Source organism: Paroedura picta, chromosome 2 (genome assembly GCF_049243985.1).
Source record: "Paroedura picta isolate Pp20150507F chromosome 2, Ppicta_v3.0, whole genome shotgun sequence".
NCBI classification, from domain to species: domain Eukaryota; kingdom Metazoa; phylum Chordata; class Lepidosauria; order Squamata; family Gekkonidae; genus Paroedura; species Paroedura picta.
Window position 1 is genome coordinate 102,694,570 of NC_135370.1, and position 20,164 is coordinate 102,714,733.

Consider the following 20,164-nt stretch of genomic DNA (forward strand, 5'->3'; position numbering starts at 1 on the left):
ACAACAACAACAACAGCTTGGAACCTTTTCCAGGGTCTACCTCATACTTTTTCAGCTAGAAATTATCAATAAAGAAGTTTCTTGTTGTTTCTGCCAAGTTCCTTGCAAACAAGGGATCAGATTGATTAGAATTTGGGGTGGAGACTTGAGTCATGGCCATATTGAATTGGCTACCCTCTGAGATCTGAACTTGTAGGTCATGGGCATACAATAAAAACATTTTTAAAAAACATGCTCTTTAAAGTGCAGTTGATCAAGGTCTCCTGGTTTTACTCAGAGGATGCAAGAGGCTGGATCCCAGCACCAGGCACTTGCAGCTTGACAAGGGGATATGCAACATATGGTGTGTGGTAGTGAGGGAGGAAGAAAAGACTTGGGGTCAGCAAAATGGGGCCCTCAGGTTGCTAATATTTCCTGCATGTGACACCCAGTATTAAGACTTGTGACATCAGCACATCACAGTAATTACAACAAACAGCTGGTAACATGCTCTTTTTCAGAAGTTTAATCTCAAATATATTGGACTTCAGGCCCTGTACTGAATCAGCCTCCCCACCCTACTCTGAACTTTCTTTGTCCTAGTCCTCTGTGAGGCCTAAATATGGCATTCCTGGGTATAAACTGCACAGAGCTTTTATTCCAAACCCAGATCGATTCAGTCCCTGTCCTCTACACAGAATACGATTTCCGTTTGGATTTGGGGCGATTTAAAATTTCCTTCTGCAGCAAGAAGGATTGATCCGGAGTGACCCTATCTTTATTGTGTGATATCTTAGAGTGCTTTTAATGCTCAATATTTAAAGGCTGTTTTGAATCTGGGCTCTCCTCCATGGTAGAAGACCCGTGATTGGCCACAGGTGGTCATGTGACAAACTTGCCTTAAAGGAGAAGCCCCTAATTTCTCTCAACTTCTGTCGGTCCTGGATTTTTTCTCCCATTCTCTGCCTTTTTCGATCATCTCCCCCCCCTCCAAGAAAAGAAAGAGGCTCCCTGCTTGGCTTCTCTCCCCCCACCCTTCATGAAAATAAAGAGGCTTGGCTCCCCCCTACCCTAACCATGTGCAGAAGACTTTCCTGTTTCAATGGGGGGGGGGGAGAGAGGAAGATCCGAGTTCAAAGTGATCTGAATTCAACAGGATTGACAATGGAATAAACAAGTGCAGACTCTGCCCTGGTCTCTGAGGCATCAGTTTGCTGCCTGATCATCACAAGGATGACCAAAGTGAGTCGTCGGATAGAATGTTCTGGAAAGTATAGAACTCTAGACCTTGCCCCAAGTAGAAATACAGGTCAAATGATATGGGAAAAGAATGCCCAAATGGCATTCCCCACAAGAGCAATGTTGAGCAGTTCCTAAACTATCCTTGCAGCTGTGCTAGGGATTTCAAAGACACAGCTCAAAACAAAACAGTCCTCTATCTTTGGAGCAATAAATGCCCAAAGCAACTCTAAAGTTATACCAAAGTAACAACAAAGAAGAGGAAATAGGACATGTGTCGATATCAGGTACATTGGTCAGCAGGTACATTGGTTTGTTGCAGCAGAGGTTATCATAAGAGAAAGAATTAATAAAGCTGTGATTCCTCTGCTAAGTCCTGCCGTCTCTATACATTGAAAGGCATTCTGTGTTTTAAACTAATCAGGCCCAATAAGTGTGATGCTTTGCAGTGCAACACAGTCAAGTAATATGTGCTTGGATTTCCCTTTTGGTGGGCCCAACAACCCGTCAATCGCTGGCATGGGTGTTTTACAGAGAATAGATACCAACATCATTTCAGAGAGGCTCTGCTATTTTCTTCTACTAGAACAGAAGCCTCTTTCATCATTTGGGAAAGACAGAGAAAAACAATTTAAAGATAGCTCTAATTGTCTTCTGAGTTCCTTTGAAATGTCATAGAGCTTTGAAATTCCCACAGATTGGTAGGGACTTTGTCTCAGCACATCCAAAAAGAAGCTGATTCCAGGGGAGGGAGAGCGTTAACTCTCCCATCATTTTCAAGTATTAGAATTTGCAAAAAACAAACAACCCCCCTCCCCAGAAAATTGGCCTTAACAGTTTATGAACCTGACAACCAGAACAAAACAAGGAAGGCTGCATGACTCAGAAGAACGGTTCTAAATCAGTACTTTTCTTGGGGCTATCCTTAAGGTGGGGCAGTTTAACATTTCAGTAAGGTATTTTTATCACAGTGGAATAGGCCCATACACAGATGTTGTATGTCACAAAATAAATCAGTGGTATGTTTCTAATCTGTCCCATTTTATGCTCCAGTCTACACTTAAAGGAGATCCTTCCCTGTCACTACCAATTCTGAATTTTAGTCTTCTCAGAATGTGTTCTGTAATAAACACATTCATTGTCTTTGCATGGAACTGTACAAATCTTTCACAGCTCATGTGCAAACTAATTACGCTTTAATACTTGAGTCTAAGCCTGTTGGGCCCTTTCCAATTTGACACTTCATTCACTTTGTTTTGCTATAACAGTAACCTGCCGCATTTACCATATGGAAAGCTTAGAAAGGTCAATGATTGGGGTTAGCAGCTGAAGGCAACAAGACCAAACCTGGCTCCTTTGAGACATTGCTTGGTCTCTCTGTTACGAACTGAAGTAGGATGTGAGGCAAGAAGATGGCAAAATGAACTGCAGGTAGAGAATCACATTTTTTTCAAAGGCCAGCTAGTGGGAAACTAGCACAGTAGGAAGAGGATTCAGTTAGCAGTCCCCCCCCCCCTGGAATGTCAATTGCCCAGTTCAAAAGAGTTCTTTGGTTCTATTCCCAACCTGCACTGTGAAGTTATAAGGCGCACGGTGTCATTTTAGTCTGCCACAGCATGTATAATTCTAGCCTTGGAAGTATGGAGGTAAACTCCACCAGTCAGCCACTTCAGGATGTGATCATCCATCATATTGGCCTACCACACCTCATGCTTTCTCCACTGCGGCATTCTAGGAAAAATACTTGCTGACCATGGAACTAGAGCATGGGCCTGACTGGAGCCCAGGGCTCTGGACATGGCTCCAGCAAAGAGAATGAGCTGCTGCTACCCACCAGTCCCTTCAGACCAGCATTGCAAACCAGCTCAGAGGGGAATCCGGGATCCAGTGTGGTGCAGTGGTCAAGAGCGTTGGGCTAGCATCTGAGAGACCCAGGTATGAAGCTTTGTTTGTGCTGTGGTGACCTTGGGTCAGTGGCAATCTCTCGGCCTAGCCTACATCACTGGGTTGTTGTGAGGAGAATGATGTGAGCTGCTTTGAGTCTCCCACTGGGGAAAAAGAAGGGGGTAAAAAAGGAATTAAATAAAATAAATGTCAGGACCCAGCTGATTCTTCAAAGGCAAACATCTCAATGAGTGGTTATATTTATTCTGCAACTTAAAGGTAAAGGTATCCCCTGTGCAAGCACTGAGTCATGTCTGACCCTTGGGGTGACGCCCTCCAGCGTTTTCATGGCAGCCTCAATACAAGGTGGTTTGCCATTCCCCTCCCCAGTCATTACCGTTCTGCAACTTAAATGAAAGCAAAACCAAATTCTTGCTAGCCCAGTTTACCCAGTGGCTGCTCAGTGCAGGGATCCTTTAGCTGAACTGCAAAGAGCAACACTGGGCATGCTGAAGAAAAGTAGCTTCAAGGTAAATCATAGTTTGGGTTCCACATATGGCAAGCTAGCTCTGCAAGAGCTACAGCCAGGCTCTATGGGTGGGGATATATTTCAGGAATGCCTCAACAGGATCCACAATTTGACAATTTAACATATGGAGTTAAACATTCTGCTGTCAACTGAGATGTACTATCAATATTGATTCTATCATGGATGGTAAGTCAATGTTTGTGACTCTGGCAACCCAACCAGATGAAATGCTAGAAGATTTAGGAAAGGATCTCATGCTAAATGGCAGCCATGGAAGGGAGAGAGTTCATTCTTTTCCCCCTGTATCATTTCTCTTACTTCAGAGACTGTTCCTGGCCCTGCCCTATCTTTTAACCATGTTTATGCCACCTTTTCACCTGATCAGAGTCCCCCAGGGAACATACAGACAGCCTGTTTGTTTTCCTCACTGGGGAAAATAACTGCATGAAGGAGAAGGATTTGAGGTCAGAAAATGGCCCAAGGGCAAAACGTCAGAACAGAAACTCTTCCCATGCTCCATGGCCTGGATTCAAAACAGGAAACTGTGGTTGCTATTGAGCAGTGAGAACTTGACTGGAGATCCCACCTTCATGCAAAAAAAAACCAAAACATTTGTGGACCAGGGCATTTTTTGCCCCCTCCTAGCCTTCTTTAGAGCCTCTTGTAACGCAGGGTGGTAAGGCAGCAGAAATGTTGTCTGAAGCTGTCTGCCCATGAGGTTGGGAGTTCGATCCCAGCAGCCGGCTAAAGGTTGACTCAGCCTTCCATCCTTCCGAGGTCGGTAAAATGAGTACCCAGCTTGCTGCTGGGGGGTAAACGGTAATGACTGGGGAAGGCACTGGCAAACCACCCCGTATTGAGTCTGCCATGAAAACGCTGGAGGGCATCACCCCAAGGGTCAGACATGACCCGGTGCTTGCACAAGGGATACCTTTACCTTTTTAGCCTTCTTAGGCCACACAGGCCTGCCATGGGATAAACATGGCCCCCACAGTGGCATAAACATGGCCCCCACTGTGGGCAAAGGGAATGCAGATTCTCCCACATTCCCTTAGCCTAGGGCAAATGAGGGCCTGATCCACAGCAGATCCTGGAGGAGGCTGGCATGGCAGTGACATCATGTGGACATGGGGATTGGCGTCTCATCCATACTGATGCTGCCCCAACCTTTTCTGCCTGTGCAAAATTGGCCAGACTGAGGGTGGAAAGAGACGAGCCAATGTTCTTGTGGTCCTTTCTTACAAGCCCTGGTAATGCCCATCAGCAATTAAGATGGGTGAGGAAGCAATTTTCTTCCAGGTCAGATTGGCCCATGGATCTTGGAGATTTTTGGCCTTCCTCTGATCATACAGCAGGGGTCACTAGGGAAGTGGGGAATGAAGGTAAATTTCCTGCATTGTGCAGGGGGTTAGACTAGGTTAGACTGCAGGGCGCAGTCCTCTCCCCCACGTTATTCAACATCTTTATGTGCCCTCTGGCCCAACTGGTACGGAGTTTTGGGCTAGGTTGCCACCAGTACGCTGAGGACAACCAGCTCTATATCCTCATGGACGGCCGCCCAGACTCCCCCCCCCCCGGAACCATTCGCCAGATGTTTCGAAGCAGTGACTGAATGGTTCAAGCAGAGTCGCCTGAAACTCAACCCCTCCAAGACGGAGGTCCTGTGGCTGGGAGGCAGAGGGCAGGACCAGGCAGCGCGCTTACCCACACTGGCAGGAGCGCAACTTACCATCGCGCCCCAGGCCGGGAATCTGGGGGTGACCATCAATACCTCCCTGACTATGGAGGCTCAGGTCAAGAGAGTAACGGGTCAGGCATTTTTCTATCTTTGCCAGGCCCGACTACTAGCGCCCTACCTGTCCCCCGACCACTTGGCTACAGTGATCCATGCGACAGTCACCTCCAGAATAGATTTCTGTAACTCGCTCTACGCCGGCCTACCCTTGTCTCTGATCCGGAAACTCCAGCTAGTGCAAAACACAGCTGCTCAGGTCCTCACTGGTACACCTTGGAGGGCCCATATCCAGCCTGTGCTGAGGCAGCTGCATTGGTTGCCAATTGCTGTCCAGATCAGGTTCAAGGTTTTGGTTTTGACCTTTAAGGCTATACGCGGGTTGGGACCCACATACCTGAGGGACCGCCTACTGCCCTATATCCCCCGCAGGGCTTTACGCTCAGCAGGGGAGAATCTCCTGATCATTCCTGGCCCTAGAGAAGCACGCCTGGCTTCGACCAGGGCCAGGGCCTTTTCGGTCCTGGCCTCTACCTGGTGGAATGAGCTCCCAGGTGAGCTGCGGGCCCTGCAGGACTTACCAGCTTTCCGCAGGGCCTGCAAGACGGAGCTCTTCCGCCAGGTTTTTGGTTGAGGCCAAGGTCAGCGAATGAGAGCCAGCATTCTTCTCCCCCCCCCTCAGGACCTAGTAAGTTAGATCTCCTCCCCATCCTCCCTGCCACTCTGATAGCAGGGGTGGGAATAATGAGAGCTTCCCCCATGTTGGGATTGTTCTAAAGTCTTTTAATGGGAATTTTAATGAGGATAGGACAATTGTGACCCGCCACGAGCCTACGGGGAGTGGCGGGAAATAAATCTAATTAATAATAATAATAATAATAATAATAATAATAATAATAATAATAATAATAATAATCCCATCCTAGAAAATTGTTGTTCCTTACAAGTCAATTTTTTTATTACAGTTGGAATTTTCCCATTCTGATATGATAGAAAAGTTAATGTCCATCAGCCTGCTAAGAGATATCCCTTTTATCCCTCTGCTCTGCCTCTGCCCATGTTTCCAAAGGTCCACATACAATGGTGATTCTCATTTTGCAGCCAGCTGATTATGAGAGTCCCCCCCCTTTTTTTTTAAGCTGCCAAAAGGACCTGGAAACACTCTGGCAGGGGCCCCACCTTCCTCTTGACCTTTCCCCCAACACTGCTGATAGCCCAGGGGCCAGATTAGGGTACCTTTTGCCCATCCCCAATAAATCACTCTGAAAGAGTGTATATTTTTACTGAAGAAAAAATATAGACACAGGGGATTTCCCAAATCTGTGTACAGAACAAAGGATTGCATGAGACTTTATAATATTCCATTGAAGGCAGGGAAAGATGATGTCCTTTGGGTCAAACCAATAACCTGGGGTCTCCACCCCTTGCACATCCCACAGGACCACCCATTGCCATTATGCTAAGCCACTGGGAAAAGGTTACAAAAGTTCTCTTGTTAATATAAACAATAGCATCGGGCCTTGAGAACCGAACATATCAGAAACAGTCAAGAACATGTTTCTGGGCCTTCTGTTACGAAACAGTCTGGTACACCAAGCTTCTCTTTACAGAACAATAAGTAAGAAAATATTATTTCACCCCTAACACTCCTAGTGATTTGTTCATAGGTTTCCTGTTTGTCTGTATTCTTCTTTTTCAGGTTGATAACTGGGGTGGAGAGGTTGTGAATGGCTAAGAGCACGTGATTTGCCAAGGGCACCCTGCCAGTTTGTTGCTGAGCAGCCACATGAGCCGTAGTCTGCGAGCCCCACCAGCAGCGTGTCTGATGTGCCACTCTGGGCCTCATTTTTACCATCCTCTCAGGCAGCCAAGGCCCTTTCCAGGACTGCATTTGATCTAGTCAAAATATTTGGGTGGCAGTTGAGCTGCTTCTATCCATTTCAGGGAGACAGATCCATTCAAACGCCTCTGCTTCCATTGGACTGAGAGCACTCCAGTCTTTGTTTCAAAGACTCGTCTTGGAGCCTCCTCCAGGGGGAGACCTTAGTATGAGCTGCACCTGCCCACAGTGCCTGGACAAGTTCCCTCTAAGGAAATGTGTATTGCAACCTCCAGAATTCACACCAAATGCTTCTGTGAGGCTCCCACACATCCCCACTCCCTCCTCAGGGTAGCTTGACATTACTTTTTTATTCTACTACTACTAATAATAATCTTTATTCTTCTATGCTGCCTTTCCCTACCTGGCTCAGGACAGCTCACAACAATAAAACAACCTGTAGGATAAAATAAGAGCCTCTTGTGGCGCAGAGCGGTAAGGCAGCAGACATGCAGTCTGAAGCTCTGCTCATGAGGCTGGGAGTTCATACCCAGCAGCCGGCTCAAGGTTGACTCAGCCTTCCATCCTTCTGAGGTCAGTAAAATGAGTACCCAGCTTGCTGGGGGGTAAACGATAATGACTGGGGAAGGCACTGGCAAACCACCCCGTATTGAGTCTGCCATGAAAACGCTAGAGGGCGTCACCCCAAGGGTCAGACATGACCCAGTGCTTGCATAGGGGATACCTTTACCTTTACCTTTAGGATAAAATATTCATTCAACATGATTATTTAAAACAATTTTAAAACTGCTTGTACTATTTCCATGTGTTCCCCTACAGAGGGAGGGGACTACTCAATGCTGGGGGTTTGCTAGCTCCAATAGGGTGGATGGATTCACAAGTAGGGAGGCCAGTATTTCAGATATTATTTTCCTGACATCCAGACTAACAGAGACAGGAAACGGCAGACCCATAATAAATATGGCGGCGGGGGGGCTCAGCTTAATAAATGGGAGTCTTTGAGCTCCTTTCACATCTGGCTTGCCTCTTGGCCACAAGTTAATCTTTTCAGATTTGCCTCTGAAATTGGAGCCCAACAGAGTGTGAGGAAGCAGGCACAGGCATAGAAGGGTTTGGAAAAAACACCCACCCATATCTGTGTACCTTTTTCTCTACATTGACTGCCTACTTACTACTTTGTGCATGATTGGGGCAGGCCCACAATTAAAGAGATAGGTATGCTGTCATGATATCCAGTTTTACCTCAGATCACAGATACCTGGGGGGGGGGGATTCTTCAGATTGTACTCTACAGTCACCAAGGTAAACTGCTGCTCTAGCATTTAAGATGTAGGGAGAAAAGCAGAGGTCAGGGAAGAACAGGGGCCCTAGTTCCCTGTGTTAAAAGTCAAATGGCTGAATACCAAGATGCCCTTCAGATCTGACTCATTACTGTTCCTCCCTGAATGGGAGTCCTCCTCTTCTGCCTGTGGCAAATGTCACCTCCGAACCAGTCAGAGGAGCACAGAAATTGTTTGGGCCCAGAAATGATGGCGAATGGTTTGGTCAAAAGGCAGCATAACCTGATGTGGGATTTAATTTGTCCCCCTCTTTGGGAGTCCATTTTGCAGGGAAAGTCCTCGTGTTGGATATTGCAAGTAAGCTGTCAGTCTACCAGTCCCCCCCCCCCACACACACACACACCTCCAAAGGAATCTAAAGGAGCCATTCAAAGCAGCCGGGCAGTCCTCCAACTTGTAGCTGTTGAACTGCTGGGTGTCCTTTGTGGGTCCTGGGCTGGAATAGAACCCTGGCTGCATTGGGGTGCCCTCGGTAGGAAAGGGGCACCTGTAGGGGTCTGCTTCTCACTCAGGCCAGTCCTGCTCCTGCTGCAGTGGTCATGTGCCAGGAAGTGAGGCCTGCCTCAGGCCTCCGAATCGGAGCAGCATGGCCAGGCGGAAAGCACAGGAGGTCGGCAGCCCTTGAGCCGGGGAAGGCCGCAGTTCCTCTCCTGGCGTGAATTGCGCGGGACAGAAAGGCCGGGGCGCCTCTGTTGCCATGGGCTTCGCTCAGGCCCTGGCTGACTCCCTGGCAGAGTCAAGCAGCCACGGGAGAGGCCGAGGGAGAGGGTGGTCCTGGCCTCCATGTCCTAGTTTAGAGAAGCAGTCCAGCGCCAGGCTCGCTCTGCACCCAGTTGGATGTCTCACCCAAACCTGTTCCAGCAGCCTCCACATCGACATACAAGGCAATGCTTTTGGCTAGGAACCGTAGAAGGAAAGAACAGCGAAAGGCTCGGCACCCGAAGCAGGCTCCGCACCGGCACGCGCACACACAGACACACAAGCCTCCATGCTCAGCAGTCTGGATACATTTTAAAAAATTTTTGGGTTCATTGCTGTGTTTGGCCATTGAACCAGAAGCAGATGGTATAAACCTCTTAAGCACGCCCATCATTTTGTTGATCACCTTCTGATGCTCTCCAGGGGAGGCAAATTCAGACCGCTTTGAAGTGTGAAGTGGAGCCAAGTCGATTATGTACAGTCCAGTCCGTCAACCCTGCAAGGAAACCAACGGTATCCTCCAGCACCTCTGGAGGCCAGTGCACCCCACCGGCTGGTGACAGGATGGTGGGGTGCATTGGCCTCCAGAGGTGCTGGAGGATACCGTTGGTTTCCTTGCAGGGTCCCCACCCCCCACCCCATTTAAGACGTTTAAAGGTCCCTATGAAATAATCAAGAACCCGCAACGGGCAACTAGTGGTATATCTCCCCCCTCCATACCTTAAGCAGTGTTGTCACTAGACCCAGGTGCCCCCTTCCTCAGGATCTCTTGGGGAGTATCATGGATGCAGAGACCTGATCCAGAATCTAGTTAAGCCAATACACTGGCACTGGGCCCCAGATCCAAAACCTTCCCCAACGGCAGCAGAGGATATCAGTAGGACTCAAAGAAAGCTGCCGTCAAGCGGCCCCCTCGAAGACTCACCAGAGGTCCCCTGGGCCAGTTTCGCTGGAATATGTGGGCTAGTCAGGTGCCCTGAGCTTGGACCTAAGATGAAGGTGGCTGTCCTGCCAGAACCCTCCTTCCCCTGTGCTTGGCCACGCGGATGTTTTCCCCCAAAGGGACTTCGGAGTCAATCGGGGCGGAGACCGGAGGGCTTTTGGGGCTGGCTTGTCTTGCTGATGGGGCCAGCCCTGGGGCCAACTTCCAGACTAACCCCCCCCCCCAGGACTGGATGGCTTCCTAGCTCCTGGGAAGAATGGGGGTGGGGGGAATAGAGGACAGGGTGAGTGGACCGGAGGGTTGCTTTTCCTTGCGCCTCTGAGCTTCAGAGAGCAAAATTTCAAAATGAAAATTAGGGCGGCGGGTGGGTGTATATCCCAGCCTATGGATGGGGAGGGGGGCTGCGGGGGTGACAGTCCCTCCGGTGTTGGGTAATTAACCAGAGTGTCGTTTTCGTCGCCCGCGTCTCTTTTTTTTCCCGAGCTTTCCCTTTTAAATCGCAAAAAATGACAATTATTAAAAATTAATTCCTGGCTTTGGCGGAGGGGCCCCCGCCCTGGGTCACGTGCAGCGCTGTCGTGTTCCCTCTCGTTTCTCTCCATCTTGGAGTTATGCCGTCAAGCTAATATATTGTGACTGCTCTTCTCTCTTGTGACAAAGCCTCGCAGCTGCCTCCGAATCAATAGATGTCAAAGAAATATGAAAACAATCATGACAGAGAACTTAAATCCTGGCGAGAGCCTGCATAATAAAAATATTTTTTAAAAAATGTGCTTCTGTTCTCAGGGTGGTGGATTAATGTGCCCCCCCCAAAAAAGTTTAGTCTGTGTTATATTCCCGTACCTTTCTCTCCTTCTCCCAGCAGATACATCTACATCTGTTGAATTTGTAATGTAATTTGTAATTACTGCCCTTCATGTGGTCCAATGCCTTGAACCATCTTTAATTAAAAGCATAATTAAGGGAAGATCTAAAGAAAGACAATTACCAGATGGTCTTTTTTTTAGGTCTGTTGAAAGATGTATATCGGTCCATATCTAATTTGGATTAAGAGACACGTTGTACATCACATAGTCCGCAAATTGGGAGGGGGGAGAGATTGCATTCCATGCCAAGAAAAAAACTGGGGAAGGCGAGGGGGGAGGGGTTGTTATGAATATTTTTTAAAAAAATATCAATAGTGTAATTTGGAGCTCTTGGTGCCACCTACACTTTCTGTAGGGAACGGGTTAAAACACAGAGCTATCCGAAATTGAATTCCTTCAAACATCAAAAATCACTGGCAAGGTGGACATTGGGACACAAGGAGCTGGCGACGGAGTTGGGGGTCCCTGTTCAGGGAGCTTGCCGGAAAGAGGGTGGAAGACAGCAACCTAAGCCAACGATGCCGAACTGGGGCCCCGATCCTGAGCCAGCTGCCTGGGGAAGAACGTGGCACACGGCCGTTCCCATCATCTTCTGATTCCTTTTTTTTTTTTTAAACACACATACACACATCTAGAAAGTGTATCTTCCCGAAAGCTTAGCTGGGCAGCATTTATTCTAGGCTGACTTGCCCCGATCCAAATCCGACTCGGGAGAGGACCACTATTGGATATGGGGTGACTATTTCCGAGTGTTTTGTCTGGTTCCCAACTCCTTCCCCCGCCTCTCGGCTCGGACGGCTGTTCAGACTGGGATCTGAAAGTTTTCAGGCCTGGGGTAGTTCTGTTTTGGATCAACCTTTCGATCATCAACCGTTGAGAAAACATCTTTTTAAAAAAGATCCTTTTAGCTATAAAATCAAAATAAAGCTTTTTTTTCAAACAAAAAAAGAAAACCAACCCCTGTGTCAAAGGCCTTGGTTTGGGTAGGGCAACAACAATTTGGAAAGACGAAGTTAAAGCCTTTGGGGGTATTATTTTCTCTCCGTCCTTATCATCCATCGGAAGCTACCCTGCTTCTCATTTGCATCCATCCCTTGAAGTTTCAGAGGAGACCATTTACTGGGAGAGGAAGGCGGGGAGGGGGGAATCTGCCCCCCCCATGAATAATGCAACGAAGAACAGAATTATGTATCAGCGCCGAATTTCTAGGGGGAAAGCAACATAAAACAAAAGCGGGAACATAAATTCAATTTTGGCTGTATGACTAAGATTTCATTATTTCTCTGTTCGCATTCAAAGTAATGCAGCAATGAATTGTAATCATTTCAATTATCTTCAAGATAGTTTCTTTAGGACACAAGTTGTCAAAGCCAGAGACGGATATAAAAGTGCGTTCTTGCTGCTCCTTAGGTCCATTTTCCAGGCGGTTTGTCCTTCTTACTGCATGATTTAGTTTGGAGCCTCTTCTCTTTCTCTCTCCCTCTCTTCCCCCCACCCTTCATTCTTTTTCCCCCTTTTCCTTTTTTGTGCGTGGCATAGTTGAGTTTTCACATTTATCCAAACGAAAGTGTCCAGATCCGCGTTTTCTTCTAATGCAGATCGACAAAATTGGTGTTGAATTCGTCCATAGCACTTGGGCTTGGACGCTTTGGCTGAGCTTTTGCACTGCCGCTTTTCTTTTGTTTTCTTTTGTTTTACTTTACTTTACTGTGGTCTTTCATGTTAGATGAACTTGGAATGTGTGCATCCGCCTACATGTCCTTTATTGATATTTCTGCTTCCCTGGACAGCCTGAGCACTCTAAAATCCCATTGATTCCAGGAGGAAACACGTAGCAAGAGAAATCAGTAGGACCCTCCATTTGGCTGCAGTGTGCCTCCTGTTGCGGTGGTGGCGGTGGCGGTGGTGGTTCCTGGCATTTTCACCTACTAGGACATTTTTTTATTCCATTTTCAGGCGGAGGAAAGCAGGGAAGTCAAAAGTGATGAGCAATGCAATCCTAAACAGAGTTTCACTCTTCTTGGTCCAGGGGCTCAGGAAGCTGCTTAGCACCAGCCTGCCCAGAATCCCGCCCTCTGACCTACATAGAAGGCTACCGAGGTGTCCTGACATTTCCTCCGCGCCGGTTCCTCCCGGTGACTGGTTTGCATCCTCCATCTGCTCCTCATCCCAGAGCGAGGATCTTGGGTGCAGGACCCCTTGGGAATGAACGGGAGCCGCTCAAGACCTTGGGACCGGTTCGTTCCCACGGAGTTTGCGCAAGAGAACTTCCCGGACGGGTGATGCCTGAGGGGCTTTTCCATCTCTCTCACTCCCCGGCTGCCAAAGGAAATCTTCTCCGCTGCTTCTGCCAAGCCGCTCTCTGGGAGGACGGCCTTATTAGATGTTCATGGCAATAATTTATCGCAATTTTGAGAAGTCATCGCCTCATTCCGCAGTGTTGATTTTCTCTTTCGATGAAAAAAGCTTGTCCCTAATCTTGAGCAGCTCCCCACTTAAAACTCTTTACAGCCTAAGGACTTTCAGGTTGCTTCCGCTGCTGCAAACCTCCCGAAAGGATCAAATTCACCGTCCAAAGATATTATATTTGTGAAATGTCCCTCTTTGTTGGAGCTTTTAACACCTTCTTATAACGAATCATTTGTCCTTTTCTCTTTAATTTTGATAGACAATTAGCCATCAAATATACACCAGTTGACTGTAACCGAGCATTAAACTCGCCTTTATTTAACGCTAATTTAGCATAGCCGCTTTGTTTAACTTTGCCTTATAAGAACCAGGTTTTGTAGCAAAAACAGGGGGGGGATAATTTTAGGGGGGGCTCCATTTCTTTTGGCCCTCTCCACAGCAACCTCATTCCTCTTTGTAAGCCCTTCTGTTGAGCAGGCACCGCATTTCCGACTGCCTGGCACCTGGAGTCTGGAGGGGGGGGGGGAATTAGCATTGATATAGATTTAGTTGCAATGTAATCTCTCAAATCTGTCCAAGATTCGGGGAGATAATTACACTTTCCCCGAATTGCCATGGGTCAGCGTCTCTGCGGACCCGAGGAGTTGATTTACTAACAATAGTGTTACATGGAAAAAATGGAGTCTGAGATTATAATGCTAATAGAGGCAGGCACTGGGGAGATGGGCAAGCTAAAACTAATTCGAAGGAACTTCGGTTTTGTCCTTTTCCTCCCATCTCCCTCCTTTACCAGAATTCAAATTACATCAGGCCTTTGATTTATAGGAATGAATTTGCTAGAACTGGGGGGGGGGGGACACAGCGGATCTGGAAAGGTCGCCTAATAATGTGGGCTGTTTTGGGTTAACTTGAGAATGCGATCATTTTTCTTTTTCCTTGATAGCTAATGAGACAGAAATAGACATGCCGGATGTACCGTTCCCCCCCCCCTACATAAACTGAAGTCAAACTGATTCAGGTGAACCAGGCAAGACTGTATGTGAAACGTAAAATGGAGGGGGTGGTTTTCCGAGCAGAATAATTCTGACTTCCGATTTATAAGAGCGCGAGACACTAAGGAGACCTGCGAGAGCCGGCCTTGTTTGCCCGTGCATCTCGGAAGAGCCGCCTTCTCCTTTTCTTGCCCACCTCCGGTGCTCTCCTGCCAAGGGCTTGGGGGGGAACGCCTCCATCCATAGAGGCGTCTTTCCCGGCTCCTGTCCGTCTGCAAGGGGGGTGCCCCTCCTCAGCCTTGCCACTTTCGAAGAGCTGAGCCATTGTCTGGAGGACTCCCCAAAGTCCCCCACTGACGCGGGAGAGAGATCTCACTTCCCGGGGCAGCAGGGGGTCATGGGTGTGGCTGGCTCCTGTCCCTCATGCCACCCTCACGGTGGGATTGTGGGGGTTCCTCCTGGGCGAGGTCAGAAGCTGGCCTCGTGGCATGGGGCCACGACGCCTTCAAAGCAGGGTGAGCCCCCTGGCACTAAGACCGCCACAAGGCCTACAGGGACCCACAACCTCTGCAAACGGAGACCAGCCGGGCTCATGCCCAGGAGTGAGGCGCTGTTTCCTTCTTCGCCAGAGGTCCGGCTACCTCCCGGCCTCCAGTTCACCTCGCTTGCCTTCCCATCATTGCCCGCCCGGCCCTTCTTTCTGCAAGACATGCCTGGGATGACCCTGAACTCTCTGCTACCCAGTGAAGCTTCCGCACCATTCGAGTGCTCTGACCCCCAGCCTTGGGCGGAATAGGGTAGACAAAGCCTTTTCTCCCCCAACCAGTCACTCCTCTCATCATTGGGGTGGAGTATGGCGTCATGCCAGGGCACTCTCCCACTGGGCCTGCCCCCACCCCCCACTTGGCTACACTTCGGTATGAAAAGAGGCACTCCTCAGGGGCAGGTAACAAGGCCGGATTAATAGGCTCGTAGGAGGTCCCCATCAGGCGCTGTATAAAGACCGAACTCCTCGGAGAACACAGACTGGCAAAGCCAGGGCACCCTTGGCACAGAGAGCAGCCCTGCCCCACTCAGCGGTCTCGCCGGACTCCCTTCCTTGGAAGTAGGGAAATCTCCCAGCTCCCAAGGACGCGGACCCCCGAACGGAAATGAGCCTTATCCTGCCTGGATGGCAGCAGTTCCCCTTCCCAACAGGTGGCCGTTCTCTTAGCCGACTTGCAGATTACAAGGGGAAACATGACTAGGGGAGCGGTGAGTGCCCTCTTGGGTACCTGAGTCCCATGAGAGGCACCTGAGAGATGCTCCCTTGACCTCCAGGCTGGTTCTCTCCCCACCGGCAGGACCAAAAATGATCCCTAACCTTTCTGGGGAACCCTACAAAGGCCTCCCCCTTCACAGTGATTCCAAAATGCCATGGTGAACTCCAGGGAACCTTGGCAGACGTCTCTGACATGCTGTGAAATGGCTCTTATGTGGTAGGGGGTAGAGAGAAAGAAGACCCCCCCCCTTAAAAAGCCCTGCTTGTCTGCTCTATGCTTGCCTTCCTGCTTCCTCGCTCAGTCTTTGTAGCAAAATAAGCCTTCCAGAAAAGTAACCCTGTTGGAACTCCACATGGTTTCAACATGCTGTCATTTTGTAGCCACACAGTTCAACATGGCCTCTTTGAGTCCCTGTCACTCTTCTTTGGAAGGAGGGTAGCTCATTCTTGGGAGACCTGGGGGTCAACTCCAAGTGAAGGAACAGGTTCCTGAGCGCCATCAGAGAGCCAGCCCGCTGAAGCAGTCAGCAGGGGAGAGGTGGGCTTGCCAGGCTCTGGGAAGGAACATCTGGAACATCTGGAGCCGGAAGGAAGAGTAGGGTTCGATGCCTGGACAGCAGAAACAGGCCTGGGAGAGAAGGACGGGGAGGGCCTTCGGGAAATCATTGGAGAAATCCCCTTCTTTAACTACGAGGCAGTTGAAGTCAAGATTGCAGAGCCAAAACTCAGAGCTGGGGTTTTGTACCCTGCTTTTTACCACACCAAGGCTTACAATCGCCTTCCCTTCCTCACTTGACAACAGACACCTGTGAGGTAGGTGCGACGGGCCCATGCTGGCTGCACGTGGATGGGGAGGAGGAGTGGGGATCACATCAAACCCGATTCTCCAGCGTATAGAGGTCGCCACTCCACCAAGCAGCACACGAAAGCTTCTACCTCGAAGACACTTTTGTTTTCCTGAAAGAGGCCTCCGGCCACGAACTCCATCCTGCTGCTTCAGACCCACACGCGCTGCCCACCTCACAACAGGGTCAGCCTCCGCCCAGGGAAGGCAAGTCTTGACCGAGGCGGCTGAGGAGCATGTGCAGAGTGAGGCGGGGAGGGGGCAGAGGTTTTTGGCGCTTGAGAAGGGCACAACTCCGAGCCCGGGTTGGGCCGCCATCGCTCTCAGGGCAGGATGTCTGTGGACACAATCCCCAGGAACAGCCCATCTCCTCCCCAGGCCTTCCCTGGGAAGTGGAGTGCCTCGCTTCCCTGGGCCAAGGCAGCCAGGGGCAGCTTCCCCACCTGGGAGAGGGGCCCTCTCTCCATTGCCACCCTCCCGAGCCCCCCCATCTCTGCCTGGCCCTCCTGGGCAGCCTCCCCGCTGGACCAAGAGCTGGGCAGGGAGGCGAGGCGCTTCCGGAGGCGGCGGCACCCAATGGGCTCCCGTCAGTGGCCCGTGGCCCGTGGCCCGTGGATGGCCGGGGTGTTTTTGCTCCTCCATGATTTCCGCCGGGCTCAGGCCAGCCGCTTGCCAGCCCCGCCACCTTTCTCCTCGCTTTCGCTCGCAGTCTCTCCCGGCCCGGAAATGACAAATGGCGCAGTTTTATCCATACAATTTATTTCATTATTGTTGCCAGCACGAAGCATCACAATCAATCATAAGGAAGCCCAGTTGGCAGGTGTCAATCTTGGTCTGTTTTTGTACGTCTCCGTCTATATTTAATCCAATTACAAGGGTCAGGGAGTAAGTGCAAATCCCCCTTGTTACAACTCACATCTTATTCAAGATTTAAAGTAAAAAAGTCAACTGGATCACATGGGTGCTTTGGGGAAGCTCCGATACCTTTAGAAAAAAATATCCTGACATTCTCCCCCCCCCCCAAACTCCCTGCTCCTCTCCCTCACTGGAAATTATGCAGCGAGAGCTTTTTATTACAAGACTTACTGAGGGCCTGGGTGGCTTTTCTCCTCCCCCCTTCTTTTTTAAAAGGAGTGTTTGTGTGCAAATGAAGTATCTTGCTATTTTGCTAAAGGAGAGAAGCAGCTTTAATGATGGGAGATCTTTCCGCTCGTTGCCCTTTCAAACACAATTGTAGATCGAACTCAGCCTTGTCACGTCGAGGAAAAGTGAATTTCTAACATCCAGGACGTGCCTGTCGACTTTCAGCGAACTGCATCCCATCACCCCCAGGGAATTCAGCTAATGTCTCAGTCGGGGAGGAGGAGAGGGGGGGATGGGGATGGGGATGGGCGGGGGGGGGGAGGTGGGGTGGGGTGGGGTGGGGGGAGGAAAACAAATCAAACAACACTGGCCAGCATCACGCTTATTATGAAAATGTTGGAAAGGAGTAAAAAGGCGGGGGGGGGGGAACGCGAGACAAGACCGGACCATGCCTAAGCCAAAATTAATACCCTTGAGAGTCCTGAAGGGGGCAGGGGAGGCGGGAAGAAAGCCCAGGCTAAGGAGCGGGATTTCTCCCCAGCACCCCTGTCTTAAAGTAAATCTAGGGGCCGACCCCCTGGAAACAGGAGTCAGGGAACTCACTCGCAAGGGCTTGCTTCCGAGTAAACACACGGCGGATGGTCCCTGTTTTGCCGAGCAAGCCTTCGTGTTAGCCACGGAGCTCAGGGGGATGAATAACCGGGCGATTAAGCAGAGCTGAGTTCCTTCCTTCCCCGAACAACCAAGACGTTTCTGTTCAGTGGCTAGAGGGCAGCGTGGCTCAGAGCTGATGGCCAAGGTAGGGGATCACAGTCTGCGGGGAGGGGAGGGGCAAGAGTTCCCGAGCGCCCTCCTAACCAAGGACAACCGGGTCTGAACTCCTACCGCTGCCTCTCCCGCGGATCCCATGTTCTGCCTGCCAAGGGGCATCCCGAGCATGTCTGACACATTGAGCCCTGGGCCAGGTGGGTCGCCGCGTTGGTCTGAAGCAGCAGGATAAAGCTGGGATTCAGGGGCGCCTGGAAGTTGTATTCTAGAGGCAAACGTTGGGGCGCAAGCACACCTCTGTCTACCTTGGATAAACCTTCGTGGTTCTTGAAGGTGTCCCTGGATTCCTGCATTGTTTTCCAGGGCGCTCTATCAGGCTTGCTCCCTTCTCAGGGGCGCTGGGAGTGCTCCTGGCACATCCTGACCGCGGAAAGGCATCCGAGCCTGCCCCGTGGCTTTCGACCGGGCTTCAAAACGTCAGGTGTTCATGACAGGAGTGGGTGAAGTATTCCACTGGGGGCAGGAAGAGTTGATCAGAGGCCACGAAAACAAGAAGCGGAATTACTAGTCAGCGGCTAGGCTAAGAAGAATGTTTCAGCTAGGATCGTTGCATCCAGCCTGTGAACGGGCCACAAACTTCTTCAGAAAGAATTCAGGCAACGGGAGCTTTCCCTGGGATTTAAATAGGAGCAAGATTAAATGTGAAGGGGGACATTTGCCAATCACTTGGGGGGGGGGGGGATACCAGGTCACTCAGACTCACACACACACTGTGACTTACACACAGTCTTGTTCAAATCTTTTATGAGCTGCTAAAAATCTAGAGACAGAAAGACAGACAAATTATTTCCTCCGGAGCCAGTGGGAGAAGTCTTAAAGCTATAACATGAATATCCCGGAAATCACAATCCTCTTTTGTCCTTAGGAAAAGCAGCTAGGAAAGTAATGGACTTATTTGAAAAGCACATACCTTGAGCCTGGGCACCAGCTCCCTTCTACCGAAGCATCCCCATTTTGCCTTCCATCCAAGCCACGTTTCTCCTGGACAGTTTCCCCCGTGCGCTAGAATTTTGCTTTCTCCCTGGCTGGCTTTCCTTTGTCTTTTTCTCCCTTTAGCCGCGGGTTCCTGGGAGCTAGTCTTTCCCGGCCCTTATTTTGCCGTCTGTGCGATGCCACAGTAAACAAATTGTTCTGATGTGCTTATTATTATTGCTCAAGTTCTGCTTGGGTAGAGAATTAAACCTCATTATTACAGCGTGTGTGTGCTGAGAATTGCTCCATCTAAGCGGACACAGAGGGGTTTTGGGGCATCCTTTCCGAAAGGGAGAGTGGGTGCGCGCGCGTGACGGCTTCCTCTCACTGTGGAAATCAAATATGTATAATGCTTATAAATGTGTAACACATTATTGTTGCCTCTTGCCCACATCCCATTCAAAGCTGCTTCACAGCTTTCATGTCTTCTGCCCATCAGAAACCCCAAAGAGCAAAACGCCTCCCCTGAAGACAAGGCTCAGCTCTCCCGCCGCCTCTCAAGCGCAGCGCCCTCATTAGTGCCTGATCGACCTAGCCAGCATGCTAATCCCGTCCCCCCCCCAAACACACACACGGTCGCCTTATGGGATGTGTGTGTGGGGGGGGACAGGTTGGCCCCATACACGTGGAGGAGTTTCTTCGGACTTCACCGGAGTGCCAGAATGGGTGTGTGTGTGTGTGGGGGGGGGATATTTATCGAGGGCACAACATTTCCACCTACTTT